The following is a 13,765-nucleotide window of genomic DNA, read 5'->3' on the forward strand; positions in this document are numbered from 1 at the left end:
TTTTTGTTTTTTTTCATAACTAAACACAAAAGATATCATCCAAATTTTTAAACTAATTTGAAGTACAATGTGTCACGAGAAAACAATCTAAAAATCCCCTGGATATCTCATAGCGTTCCAAAGCTATAACCACTTATAGTGACACAGGTCAGATTTGAAGAATGGGGCCGCGTCCTTAAGGCCAAAATAGGCTGTGTCCCCTAGGGGTTAACTTCAGGCTAAAATAAACACCTGCTCGGCTGAACTCTAACTAACACAGAGTCTTCCCTGACTACTCGGGGGGCGTACTACCAGCCACCCGAAACAAAACAAAACGTGGGTTTTGCCTCACGTGACACGCACAGTCCGTATTAGGCTCGCAGGCCTCAGTGCAGGAGAATAGAGTCAGGTTCTGCCTCTCCACATGTTCCCCCCCCCCCCCCCCCCCCCCCGTGAAGCACAGAGTGCAATCCTTTTAAAGCTCTAGTTGGAGCTGAGCTTCAACACCTGGGTTTCCTGACACAACCAGGAAAACCAGTGCTGGACAGGAAGGGAATGACTAGCCCCACTACCAGCCTGCCAGTCATTCCAAAAATCCAGGCCCGAAAATAGGATTTACCAGATCCTTTAGCAAGCTATGTCTTGCTAAGGACATCAAGTCTCCCTGGATCTTCTACATCTCACTCAGCTTTCCCTGGGTGAGATGTACACCCCCTGTCCCCTAGAAGACATATGAGAGAAATCTAGGGGAAATATAGCGATTTCCCTCCACCTTACCAGTCACTATCTCACAATATATATATGTAAATCCTATGTATATGTGCATATATTCATCTACTGTGTATATATGTATATACTGTGTATAAATGCATTGAAGCAAATACTGTATTTTTACATGCATATATTTATATTAGCATATATATGTGCACATTTAAATATATGTGCATATATATATATATATATATATATGTGTGTGTGTGTGTATTGTATATGTATTGTATGTATATAATGTGTATACTGTATGAGTTTGTATATACTCTGTGTATTAGTGTATAAATGTATATGAGTGCATAGATTTGTGTGTATAAGTGAATGTTTGTATGTATATGGGTGCGAGTATACGAGTGTAGAACTTTATGTGTGTATATAAAGGTGTTTATATATCAGTGTATAAATGTGTGTAATTGTATAAACATGTCTGTATATGGGGTACCTTCCCAGGAACATATGGGGGAAGTATATCTGGCCGCAAATTTGCTGCCGGATATACTTCCCCCATAGGCTTCTATACACTGGGGCTCAGTACGGTGAGCACAATGAGTACTCACTGTTTCGAGCAAAAGAGATAGAGCATGCTCTATCTATGGCCGTAAGAACGGCCATGCGGCTCTATTCACTATGGAGAGGGGAGGGGTGAGCGCGCCCGACGTGTGCTTGCCATATATATATATATTTTAAGGGGAAGCGGGGCCCCATGCAGAAAACTTCTATGGGGCCCAGCCTCTCCTAGTTATGCCCCTGAATGCTCTTTCTTCTACCGTTACAATCCAGCTGCTATTAGCCAAACATTTTTGGGATGAATGGGAAAACAAGCCCAAATTTTATAACTTAAAACTCTAAAAGGTTGATAATATATTTCTGCTGTATAAAAAAGTTGCCATATTGAGTACCAGGAGATACCTTCAAAGTGTTTTGCATAACTGTTTTTGCTGCCAGGCATGCAAATCAAAATTTGTGATGTTCATGCTTAACACCACATGCCCACAAACATATGATTACCTGGGCCATAACTCAGCTGTGTATGCAGCTGAGTGCAGGATGGAGGAGAGGTGAACATACCTTTGACATTCACTCTCCATTGAAAGTCAAGCAGCTCAGGTAGCCCATTTTCATGGCAAAATACAAGACATGTCCTAAATTCTGCGGCACATCCGGAGTGCAGTGAGACAGCATGTGGTCACCCACCATGACTGGTTCCCATAGACGACTATGGAGCCGTGAATTATGCGGCCATAGCATAGCCCCAATACATAGCGTTCAAGCTACAATTTGGTTGTGGAGTAAAGCCTTTGCAAGTAAGGCACCTGAATAAATCCATGACTGAGTGATCATAGTTATATTAAAGAACATCTACCACCAGGATAAAGGATTGTAAACCGAGCACACATACATACTGGTGTGTGCTTCCTCTGGCAGTATCTACTCCTCTTTAAGCATCCTATGCCCTTGTTTTTAAGAAAAAAAGTCTTTCACTCCTTAACGCTCTGCGCTGTAGCTCTACAGCACAAAGGTGCAGGGGGTGTATGAAGAGGGCTCACCCCCACCGCTAATAACCGCAGTCAGTGACTGGACCGATCGTGGCTATTAACTCCTCCATCTTGGATCCCATTATCGCCCCCCCCCCCCCCCCGAACGTCATCAGGGGAGGGTGATCGGTTGCCATGACAGCTTTGGGTCTTCATCAGACCCGAGGATGTATGGTTTCTGCAGTTTCGTTACAATGAGCCGGTGGCTCATTGTAACGTATACTGTGCAGAAATGCCATATACTGCAATACAGTAGTATTGCAGTATATGGTAGGAATGATCTGACCGTCTAGGGTAAATATACCATAGAGGGCCAAAATTTTCTAAAAAAAGTTTTAAAAATAATAAAAAAGTTAAAAACCTAAAAGTTCAAATCCCCCCCTTTCCCTAGAACTGACATAAAACGTAATAAACAGTAAAGTCACAGACACAATAGGTATCGCGGGGTCCCAAAATGCCCGAACTATCAAAATATAAAAACAGTTATTGCCGGAGCTGACCCCGATAACGGAAAATGGCCCCCCAAATGTCCAAAATGTGACTTTTACACTAATGTACTTCACATAAAAAATAGAATTACCATAATGATAGCAATGAAAACGTTGGCTCATTTTTCAAAATATGACACCTAACACAGCTCCGTACAGTAAAATATGAAAAAGTTATTAGTAGAGATGAGCAAGCACTAAAATGCTCGGGGACTCGTTATTCGAGACGAACTTTTCCTGATGCTCGTGTGCTCGTCTCGAATAACGAGCCCCATTGAAGTCAATGGGAGACTCGAGCATTTTTCAAGGGGACCAAGGCTCTGCACAGGGAAGCTTGGCCAAACACCTGGGAACCTCAGAAAAGGATGGAAACACCACGGAAATGGACAGGAAACAGCAGGGGCAGCATGCATGGATGCCTCTGAGGCTGCTGAATCGCACCATTATGCCAAAATTATGGGCAACAAAATGGCCATGACAGAGTGACCGAATGAGGCTAGATAGCATCTAAAACATCCAATAATTGACCCTGACACTATAGGGGACGGCATGCAGAGGCAGAGGCAGCGGCAGCAGTGGCAGGCTAGAGAGTCTCATGGCGACATACCCTAAATGGACTCAGGTTTCACCAAAGGAGGTGAAATGATTTCCGATGTGAACAAAAGGTTGACGGTATATTTAGTCGATAACACAGCATGGTGTCGACATAGTGACCAAGTTCCATAACGTATCTGGTGAAACACCCGAAAAATGAGCCTGACACAGCTCTTTTGATAAGGGGACGACATGTGGAGGCAGCCATGGAGACGACTTCCATGATTAAGAGCGACAGTATGGGGCATTCATACTGTGCTGCTATGATTGCAACTTCAGGTCTCCAGCATGGCGGCGACAGATGGGCCGAGTTCCACTATGTATCTGGTGAAACACCTGAAAATTCTGCCTGACACAGCTCGTTTGATAAGGGGACGATGTGTGGAGGCAGTGAACTAGTAGTAGATTAAAGGTGCTGCAGTTAAAACTATGTTAGTTGGATCTTGAGATGGAGCTGGCGCTCCGCTGCCAGGCGAGCTTTCGCCAATCCAAGCCCCTGTCTCTAGGCTTCTCCCCAAACAGCACTTCTAAGAACCTTTTGTATAAGATCAAGTGTAGTAGCGTTCTTATAAGTTTAGGATATGGCGGGTGAGGGGAATGTAAACAGATGCGCAAGAAGCGCTGAAATAATATTGGTAAATGATAAAAAATTGCCAGTATATTTTGTGGATTACACAGCAGGGTGGCGACAAAGTTAACAAGTTTGATGTGGAATCCATGAAAACAACCCAAAATTCTGCCTGACACAGTTCGTTTGATAAGGAGACCATGTATGGAGGCAGCTATATGGACGACTTTTGGAGGCAGCTATGGCGATGACATGTGGAGGTAGCAATGGAGACAACGTGTGGAGCCAGCTAAAAAGACGACTTGTGGAGGCTGCTATGGAGACAATTTAATTTGGATAGTGCCTGTATGTGGCAGTCCAAAAAAGTTTTCAAACCAGAGGAGCAGGTAGGTGGTCCTCCAGAAAAATTAAATAAATTGAGTGCCTGTATGTGGCAGTCCAAAAAAGTTTTCAAACCAGAGGAGCAGGTAGGTGGTCCTCCAGAAAAATTAAATAGATTTAGTGCCTGTATGTGGCACTCCCAAAAATTGCTTAAAACAGAGGACCGGGTAGGTGGCCCTCCAGAAAAATTAAATACATAGAGTACTATAGCTAGAGCCAGTTGGCCCTGGCAAAAAATAGCCAGTTTCCTATGCTTTAGTGTACAAAGAGGAGGAGAAGGAGGACAATGAGGAGGAGGAGTGCATACATTATTCAGGTTGAACTTTCACCTGTTGGAGAATGAAAATCCGGAGAAATCCAGGCTTTATTCATCTTGATAAGCGTCAGCCTGTCAGCGCTGTCAGTCGACAGGCGTGTACGCTTATCGGTGATGATGCCACCAGCTGCACTGAAAACCCGCTCGGACAACACGCTAGCGGCAGGGCAGGCAAGAACCTCCAAGGCGTACAGCGCCAGTTCGTGCCACATGTCCAGCTTTGAAACATAGTAGTTGTAGGGAGCTGTGTGATCATTTAGGACGATGGTATGGTCAGCTACGTACTCCCTCACCATCTTTCTGTAAAGATCAGCCCTACTCTGCCGAGACTGGGGACAGGTGACAGTGTCTTGTTGGGGTGACATAAAACTGGCAAAGGCCTTGTAAACCGTACCCCTGCCAGTGCTGGACAAGCTGCCTGCTCGCCTACTCTCCCTCGCTACTTGTCCCGCAGAAGTACGCCCTCTGCCGCTAGCGCTGTCAGAAGGGAAATACTGTTTCAGCTTGTGCACCAGGGCCTGCTGGTATTCATGCATTCTCACACTCCTTTCCTCTCCAGGGATGAGAGGGGGAAGATTTTGCTTGTACCGTGGGTCCAGGAGAGTGAATACCCAGTAATCGGTGCTGGAATAAATTCTTTGAACGCGAGGGTCACGGGATAGGCAGCGTAGCATGAAATCTGCCATATGTGCCAGAGTCCCAACGCGCAAGAATTCACTCCCCTCACTGGCCTGACTGCACATTTCCTCCTCCTCCAACTCCTCCAACTCCTCTTCTTCTGCCCATACATGCTGAACAGTGAAGGACTGAACAATGGTCCCCTCTTCTGTCTCGCCAACATTCTCCTCCTCTTCCTCCTCATCCTCCTCCACCTCCTCCGATATGCGCTGAGAAACAGACCTAAGGGTGCTTTGGCTATCAACAAGGGAATCTTCTTCCCCCGTCTCTTGTGACGAGCGCAAAGCTTCCGACTTCATGCTGACCAGAGAGTTTTTCAACAGGCCAAGCAGCGGGATGGTGAGGCTGATGATGGCGGCATCGCCACTGACCATCTGTGTTGACTCCTCAAAGTTACTCAGCACCTGACAGTTATCAGACATCCACGTCCACTCCTCATTGTAGACTTGAGGAAGCTGACTGACCTGACTACCAGTTCTGGTGGAAGTTGACATCTGGCAGTCTACAATCACTCTACCCTGCTGGTAAACTCTGGATAACATGGTTGATGTTGAATTCCACCTCGTGGGCACGTCGCACAACAGTCGGTGAGCGGGCAGTTGGAGGCGGCGCTGCGCTGCCCTGAGAGTGGCAGCATCTGTGCTGGACTTCCTGAAATGCGCACAGATGCGGCGCACCTTCGTGAGCAAATCAGACAGATTGGGGTATGTCTTGAGGAAACGCTGAACTATGAGATTTAACACATGGGCCAGGCATGGCACATGTGTCAGTCTGCCGAGTTGCAGAGCCACCACCAGGTTACGGCCGTTGTCACACACAACCATGCCTGGCTTCAGGTTCAGCGGTGCCAGCCACAGATCAGTCTGCGCCGTGATGCCCTGTAATAGCTCTTGGGCGGTGTGCCTTTTATCGCCTAGGCTCAGCAGTTTGAGCACCGCCTGCTGTCGCTTAGCAATGGCACTGCTGCTGTGCCTAGAGCTACCAACTGATGGCATTATGCCCACGGATGGTAATTCGGAGGAGGAGGAGGTGGAGGAGGGGTGGGAGGAGGAGGAGGCATAGTAGGCCTTTGAGACCTGGACCGAGGTAGGCCCCGCAATCCTCGGCGTCGGCAGTATATGAGCAGCCCCAGGGTCAGACTCTGACACGTGCTTGTGCAGGGCTGGGACGGCACATCGGGAAAAGTAGTGGCGGCTGGGGACCGAATACCGAGGGGAGGCCGCCGCCATGAGGTTTCGAAAGGCCTCGGTCTCTACCAGCCTATAGGGCAGCATCTCCAGGCTAAGCAACTTGGAGATGTGGACGTTGAGGGCTTGGGCGTGTGGGTGGGTTGCGCTATACTTCCTTTTGCGCTCCAGCATCTGGGGTATGGAGAGCTGAACGCTGGTGGATGCTGTGGAGGATCGTGGAGGCGAAGATAGCGTTTTCGCACGGGAGGTGTTTGGGCCGTGGTCCTTGGCAGGGGGCTGACTAGCAGATGACACAGGGGAAGGAGCAGTGGTGTTCCCGGCCGGAGGTGAACGGGCTTGGTGCCATTGAGTGGGGTGTTTAGCATTCATATGCCTGCGCATACTGGTGGTAGTTAAGCTAGTAGTGGCGGAACCCCTGCTGATCCTGGTTTGGCAAAGGTTGCACACCACAGTCCGTCGGTCATCCGGTGCTTCTTTAAAGAACCTCCAGACTTCTGAAAATCTAGCCCTCGCCACGGGAGCTTGACTACGGGCAACATTTGGCGCTGATGCACCAGCTCTGGCCCTGCCTCTCCGTCTGGCCCCACCACTGCCTCTTCCAACCTGTTCTGCTATAGGACTCGCCTCCGTCTCAGAAGCACTGTGTTCACCCGGCCTATCAACCCAGCTTGGGTCTGTCACCTCATCATCCTCCGATCCCTCAGTCTGCTCCCCCCTCGGACTTCCTGCCCTGACAACAACTTCACCACTGTCTGACAACCGTGTCTCCTCATCGTCCGACACCTCTTTACACACTTCTTCCACTACGTCAATAATGTCATCATCACCCACAGACTGCGACTGGTGGAAAACCTGGGCATCGGAAAATTGCTCAGCAGCAACCGGACAAGTGGTTTATGACTGTGGGAAGGGTCCAGAAAACAGTTCCTCAGAGTATGCCGCTTCAAATGCCAAATTTTGCTGGGAGGGGGCAGACTGGGGGGAAGGAGGCTGATGTGGAGGAGCCGGAGGAGTGCTGATTTCGGTGACATGGGTGGACTGCGTGGAAGACTGACTGGTGGACAAATGGCTAGAAGCATTGTCCGCAATCCACAACATCACCTCTTCGCACTGTTCTGGCCTCAACAGTGCTCTACCACGAGTCCCAGTAACTTGAGACATGATGAACCTAGGGAGTGTAGCTCTGCGGCGTTCCCCTGCTCCCTCATCAGTAGGTGGTGTCTCACCCTGCCCAGGACCACGGCCTCTGACCCCTGCAGTAGTTGGACGCCCACGTCCACGCCCTCGTCCTCTACCCCTAGCCCTCGGGTTAAACATATTCCAAATTAAAGTGTAAACTTTTAATTTTTTTTTTTTTGTGTGTTTATTTTTTTTTTTATTTTTATTTTTTTTTTAACAAAACGATGCTATCCTATTGCTAGGGCTAGTTTCTAACCTACACTGACAGCACACAACTGGATTTTGTGCTTTGCAAGATGAGTTTGAGCTATAAAATGAAATAAAGGTAAAAAAAAAAAAAAAAATTAGCAGACTCTGCCTAATTCCAATCAAACCCCTAATAAATTGTCCCACTTCGGTGTTTAAGGTGGATATGCGTGTCACTATGAGCTAAACACAACGGTCGCAGGTCTCCCAGCAAATTCCTCACAATATGGTACTAGCTGCACTACTAATGCCAGCAAGCCCAGCCACAAGCAAACCAAAAAAAGGAAAATATAACGCTATTGTAGGCCTAAGTAAGCCGTTGGGGTTCTCCTATGGCTATTTTGTAGCCGACACTGAAAGCACACTGCTTTGCAAGAAGAGTTTGAGCTATAAAATGAAATAAAGGTAAAAAAAAAAAAAAAATCAGCAGACTCTGCCTAATTCTAATCAAACCCCTAATAAATTGTCCCACTTCGGTGTTTGAGGTGGATATGCGTGTCACTAAGAGCTAAACACAACGGTAGCAGGTCCCCCTGCAAATTCCTCCAATATGGTACTAGCTGCACTACTAGTGCCAGCAAGCCCAGCCACAAGCAAATAAAAAAAAAAAAGTATAACGTTATTGTAGCCCTAAGAAGGGCTGTTGGGTTCTTGTAGAATCACTCCTGCCTAACACTATTCTAATAGAACACCCTAACGCTTTCCCTGACCAGCAGCAGCTCTCTCCCTAGCGGCATCCAGACAGAGAATGATCCGAGCAGCGCGGGCAGGGGCTAGTCTATTCCAGGGTCACCTGATCTGGCCAGCCAACCACTGCTATCGACGTGTAAGGGTACCACGTCATGCTGGGTGGAGTGCAGAGTCTCCTGGCTTGTGATTGGCTCTGTTTCTGGCCGCCAAAAAGCAAAACGGCGGTAGATGCCATTTTCTCGAGCGGGCGAAGTATTCGTCCGAGCAACGAGCAGTTTCGAGTACGCTAATGCTCGAACGAGCATCAAGCTCGGACGAGTATGTTCGCTCATCTCTAGTTATTAGCGTCAGAAAATGGCAAAAATGTTTTCCTTTTTTGTACACACTCGTTAAATTTTTGAAAATTTATTTATCTGTTTTCCATTTTTTCCACATTTGGAATTTGTTTCCGGCTTCCCAATACTAATAAATAAAGTGACGGAGTATTAAAATTACACATAAAATAAGCCCTCACACAGCTCTGTACACGAAAAATCATATACAGCCAGGCCATATGCTACAACAGTATCTGTTCAGACAAGAAAGACCTGGAAAAACACCTCCTGGAGCTCAGGTCTGAATTTCTCCAGTTGGGCTACAGACCAAAAGTGACTGATAACCAAATAAGTAAAGCAGCAGCCATCAACAGAGATGATACACTCACATATACAGGAGGCCAGAGTACCCCTAGTAGTCACTTACCGCCAACAACTGGAGATCCTACGTCACGTTGCCAAGGAACTCCAACCGATTCTGCATAAAGAAACAAGACTAAAAGAAATATTTCCAGTCCCTCCTCTCCTGTCCTTCCAGGAACCACCAAACCTGAAACAACTGATTGTCCGGAGTGCCCTGAGACCTCGATCAGGAAATGGTACCTTGCCCTGCCTGCAAAGCAGGTGTAAAATGTGCCAGCACATTCTCACAGGTGACCAGATACCTGTAGCTCAATCACAGCAGGTACATCAGATCAAGGGGATCTTTTCCTGCAGGTCCTCTAATGTGGTCTACCTTATTATGTGTCAGCAGTGTCAAACCACAGGCCTTTATGTTGGGGAAACAGGTCAGAGACTCCATCAGCGTATGAACTCACACATATCTGATATTAAAAATGAAAGGAAAGATCTCCCAGTGGCTGCACATTTCTCTAGAGAGGACCACACTATGGAAGATTTGCAGATTACTAGAGATGAGCGAACACTAAAATGCTCGGGTACTCGTTATTCGAGACGAACTTTTCCCGATGCTCGAGTGCGCGTCTCGAATAACGAACCCCATTGAAGTCAATGGGAGACTCGAGCATTTTTCAAGGGGACCAAGGCTCTGCACAGGGAAGCTTGGCCAAACACCTGGGAACCTCAGAAAAGGATGGAAACACCACGGAAATGGACAGGAAACAGCAGGGGCAGCATGCATGGATGCCTCTGAGGCTGCTGAATCGCACCATTATGCCAAAATTATGGGCAACAGCATGGCCATGACAGAGTGACAGAATGAAGCTAGATAGCATCTAAAACATCCAATAATTGACCCTGACACTATAGGGGACGGCATGCAGAGGCAGCGGCAGCAGGCTAGAGAGTGTCATGGCGACATACCCTAAATGGACTCAGGCTTCAAACCAATGGGTGGCAGAGAGGAACCAAAGGAGGTGAGCAAGAAGCGCTCAAATAATATCGGTACATGATAAAAGTTTGCCAGTATATTTTGTGGATTACACAGCAGGGTGGCGACAAAGTTAACATGGAAGCCATGAAAACAACCCAAAATTCTGCCTGACACAGCTCGTTTGATAAGGGGACCATGTATGGAGGCAGTGAACTAGTAGTAGATTAAAGGTGCTGCAGTTAAAACTATGTTAGTTGGATCTTGGCATGGAGCTGGCGCTCCGCTGCCAGGCGAGCTTTCGCCAATCCAAGCCCCTGTCTATAGGCTACTCCCCAAACAGCACTTCTAAGAACCTTTTGTATAAGATCAAGTGTAGTAGCGTTCTTATAAGTTTAGGATATGGCGGGTGAGGGGAATGTAAACAGATGCGCAAGAAGCGCTGAAATAATATCCCTAAATGGTAAAAGTTTGCAAGTATATTTTGGGGATTACACAGCAGGGTGGCGACAAAGTTAACAACTTTGATGTGGAATGCCCTGTAATAGCTCTTGGGCGGTGTGCCTTTTATCGCCTAGGCTCAGCAGTTTCAGCACCGCCTGCTGTCGCTTAGCGACGGCACTGCTGCTGTGCCTAGAGCTACCGACTGATGGCGCCATGCCCACGGATGGTAATTCGGAGGAGGAGGAGGTGGAGGAGGGGTGGGAGGAGGTATAGTAGGCCTTTGAGACCTGGACCGAGGTAGGCCCCTCAATTCTCTGCGTCGGCAGTATATGACCAGCCCCAGGGTCAGACTCGGTCCCAGCCTGCACCAAGTTAAGTGTAGTAGCGTTCTTATAAGTTTGGGATATGGCGGGTGAGGGGAATGTAAACAGATGCGCAAGAAGCGCATGATGCGCATGGAGCTGGCGTTCCGCTGCCAGGCGAGCTTTCGCCAATCCAAGCCCCTGTCTCTAGGCTACTCCCCAAACAGCACTTCTAAGAACCTTTTGTATAAGATCAAGTGTAGTAGCGTTCTTATAAGTTTAGGATATGCCGGGTGAGGGGAATGTAAACAGATGCGCAAGAAGCGCTGAAATAATATCCCTAAATGGTAAAAGTTTGCCAGTATATTTTGTGGATAACACAGCAGGGTGGCGACAAAGTTAACAACTTTGATGTGGAATCCATGAAAACAACCCAAATTTCTGCCTGACACACCTCGTTTGATAAAGGGACGATGTATGGAGGCAGCTATATGGACGACTTTTGGAGGTAGCAATGGAGACAACGTGTGGAGGCTGCTATGGAGACAATTTAATTTGGATAGTGCCTGTATGTGGCAGTCCCAAACATTTTTCAAACCAGAGGAGCAGGTAGGTGGCCCTCCAGTAAAATGGGATAGATTGAGTGCCTGTATGTGGCAGTCCCAAAAATGTTTCAAACCAGAGGAGCAGGTAGGTGGCCCTCCAGTAAAATGGAATAGATTGAGTGCCTGTATGTGGCAGTCCCAAAAATTGTTCAAACCAGAGGAGCAGGTAGGTGGCCCTGCAGTAAAATGGAATAGATTGAGTGCCTGTATGTGGCAGTCCCAAAAATTGTTCAAACCAGAGGAGCAGGTAGGTGGCCCTCCAGTAAAATGGAATAGATTGAGTGCCTGTATGTGGCAGTCCCAAAAATTTTTTAAAACAGAGGACCGGGTAGGTGGCCCTCCAGAAAAATGGAATAGATTGAGTGCCTGTATGTGGCACTCACAAAAATTGTTTCAAACAGAGGACCGGGTAGGTGGCCCTCCAGAAAAATTAAATGCATGAAGTACTATAGCAAGAGCCAGTGGGCCCTGTCAAAAAATAGCCATTTTCCTCTGCTTTACTGTACAAAGAGGAGGAGAAGGAGGAAAATGAGGAGGAGGAGGAGGAGTGGATCAATTATTCAGGTTGAGCTTCCTTCACCTGGTGGAGATTGGAAATTCTGAGAAATCCAGCCTTTATTCATTTTAATAAGCGTCAGCCTGTCAGCGCTGTCAGTCGACAGGCGTGTACGCTTATCGGTGATGATGCCACCAGCTGCACTGAAAACCCGCTCGGACAAGACGCTAGCGGCAGGGCAGGCAAGAACCTCCAAGGCGTACAGCGCCAGTTCGTGCCACATGTCCAGCTTTGAAACCCAGTAGTTGTAGGGAGCTGTGTGATCATTTAGGACGATGGTATGGTCAGCTACGTACTCCCTCACCATCTTTCTGTAAAGATCAGCCCTACTCTGCCGAGACTGGGGACAGGTGACAGTGTCTTGCTGGGGTGACATAAAGCTGGCAAAAGCCTTGTAAAGCGTACCCTTGCCAGTGCTGGACAAGCTGCCTGCTCGCCTACTCTCCCTCGCTACTTGTCCCGCAGAACTACGCACTCTGCCGCTAGCGCTGTCAGAAGGGAAATACTGTTTCAGCTTGTGCACCAGGGCCTGCTGGTATTCATGCATTCTCACACTCCTTTCCTCTCCAGGGATGAGAGTGGGAAGATTTTGCTTGTACCGTGGGTCCAGGAGAGTGAACACCCAGTAATCGGTGCTGGAATAAATTCTTTGAACGCGAGGGTCACGGGATAGGCAGCCTAGCATGAAATCTGCCATATGCGCCAGAGTACCAACGCGTAAGAATTCACTCCCCTCACTGGCCTGACTGTCCATTTCCTCCTCCTCCAACTCCTCCAACTCCTCTTCTTCTGCCCATACACGCTGAACAGTGAAGGACTCAACAATGGTCCCCTCTTGTGTCTCGCCAACATTCTCCTCCTCTTCCTCCTCATCCTCCTCCACCTCCACCTCCTCCGATATGCGCTGAGAAACAGACCTCAGGGTGCTTTGGCTATCAACAAGGGAATATTCTTCCCCCGTCTCTTGTGACGAGCGCAAAGCTTCCGACTTCATGCTGACCAGAGAGTTTTTCAACAGGCCAAGCAGCGGGATGGTGAGGCTGATGATGGCGGCATCGCCACTGACCATCTGTGTTGACTCCTCAAAGTTACTCAGCACCTGACAGATATCAGACATCCACGTCCACTCCTCATTGTAGACTTGAGGAAGCTGACTGACCTGACTACCAGTTCTGGTGGAAGTTGACATCTGGCAGTCTACAATCGCTCTGCGCTGCTGGTAAACTCTGGATAACATGGTCAGTGTTGAATTCCACCTCGTGGGCACGTCGCACAACAGTCGGTGAGCGGGCAGTTGGAGGCGGCGCTGCGCTGCCCTGAGAGTGGCAGCATCTGGGCTGGACTTCCTGAAATGCGCACAGATGCGGCGCACCTTCGTGAGCAAATCAGACAGATTGGGGTATGTCTTGAGGAAACGCTGCACTATCAGATTTAACACATGGGCCAGGCATGGCACATGTGTCAGTCTGCCGAGTTGCAGAGCCGCCACCAGGTTACGGCCGTTGTCAAACACAACCATTCCCGGCTTGAGGTTCAGCGGTGCCAGCCACAGATCAGTCTGCGCCGTGATGCCCTGTAATAGCTCTTGGGCGGTGTGCC

Source organism: Engystomops pustulosus, chromosome 2 (assembly GCF_040894005.1).
Source record: "Engystomops pustulosus chromosome 2, aEngPut4.maternal, whole genome shotgun sequence".
NCBI lineage: Eukaryota > Metazoa > Chordata > Amphibia > Anura > Leptodactylidae > Engystomops > Engystomops pustulosus.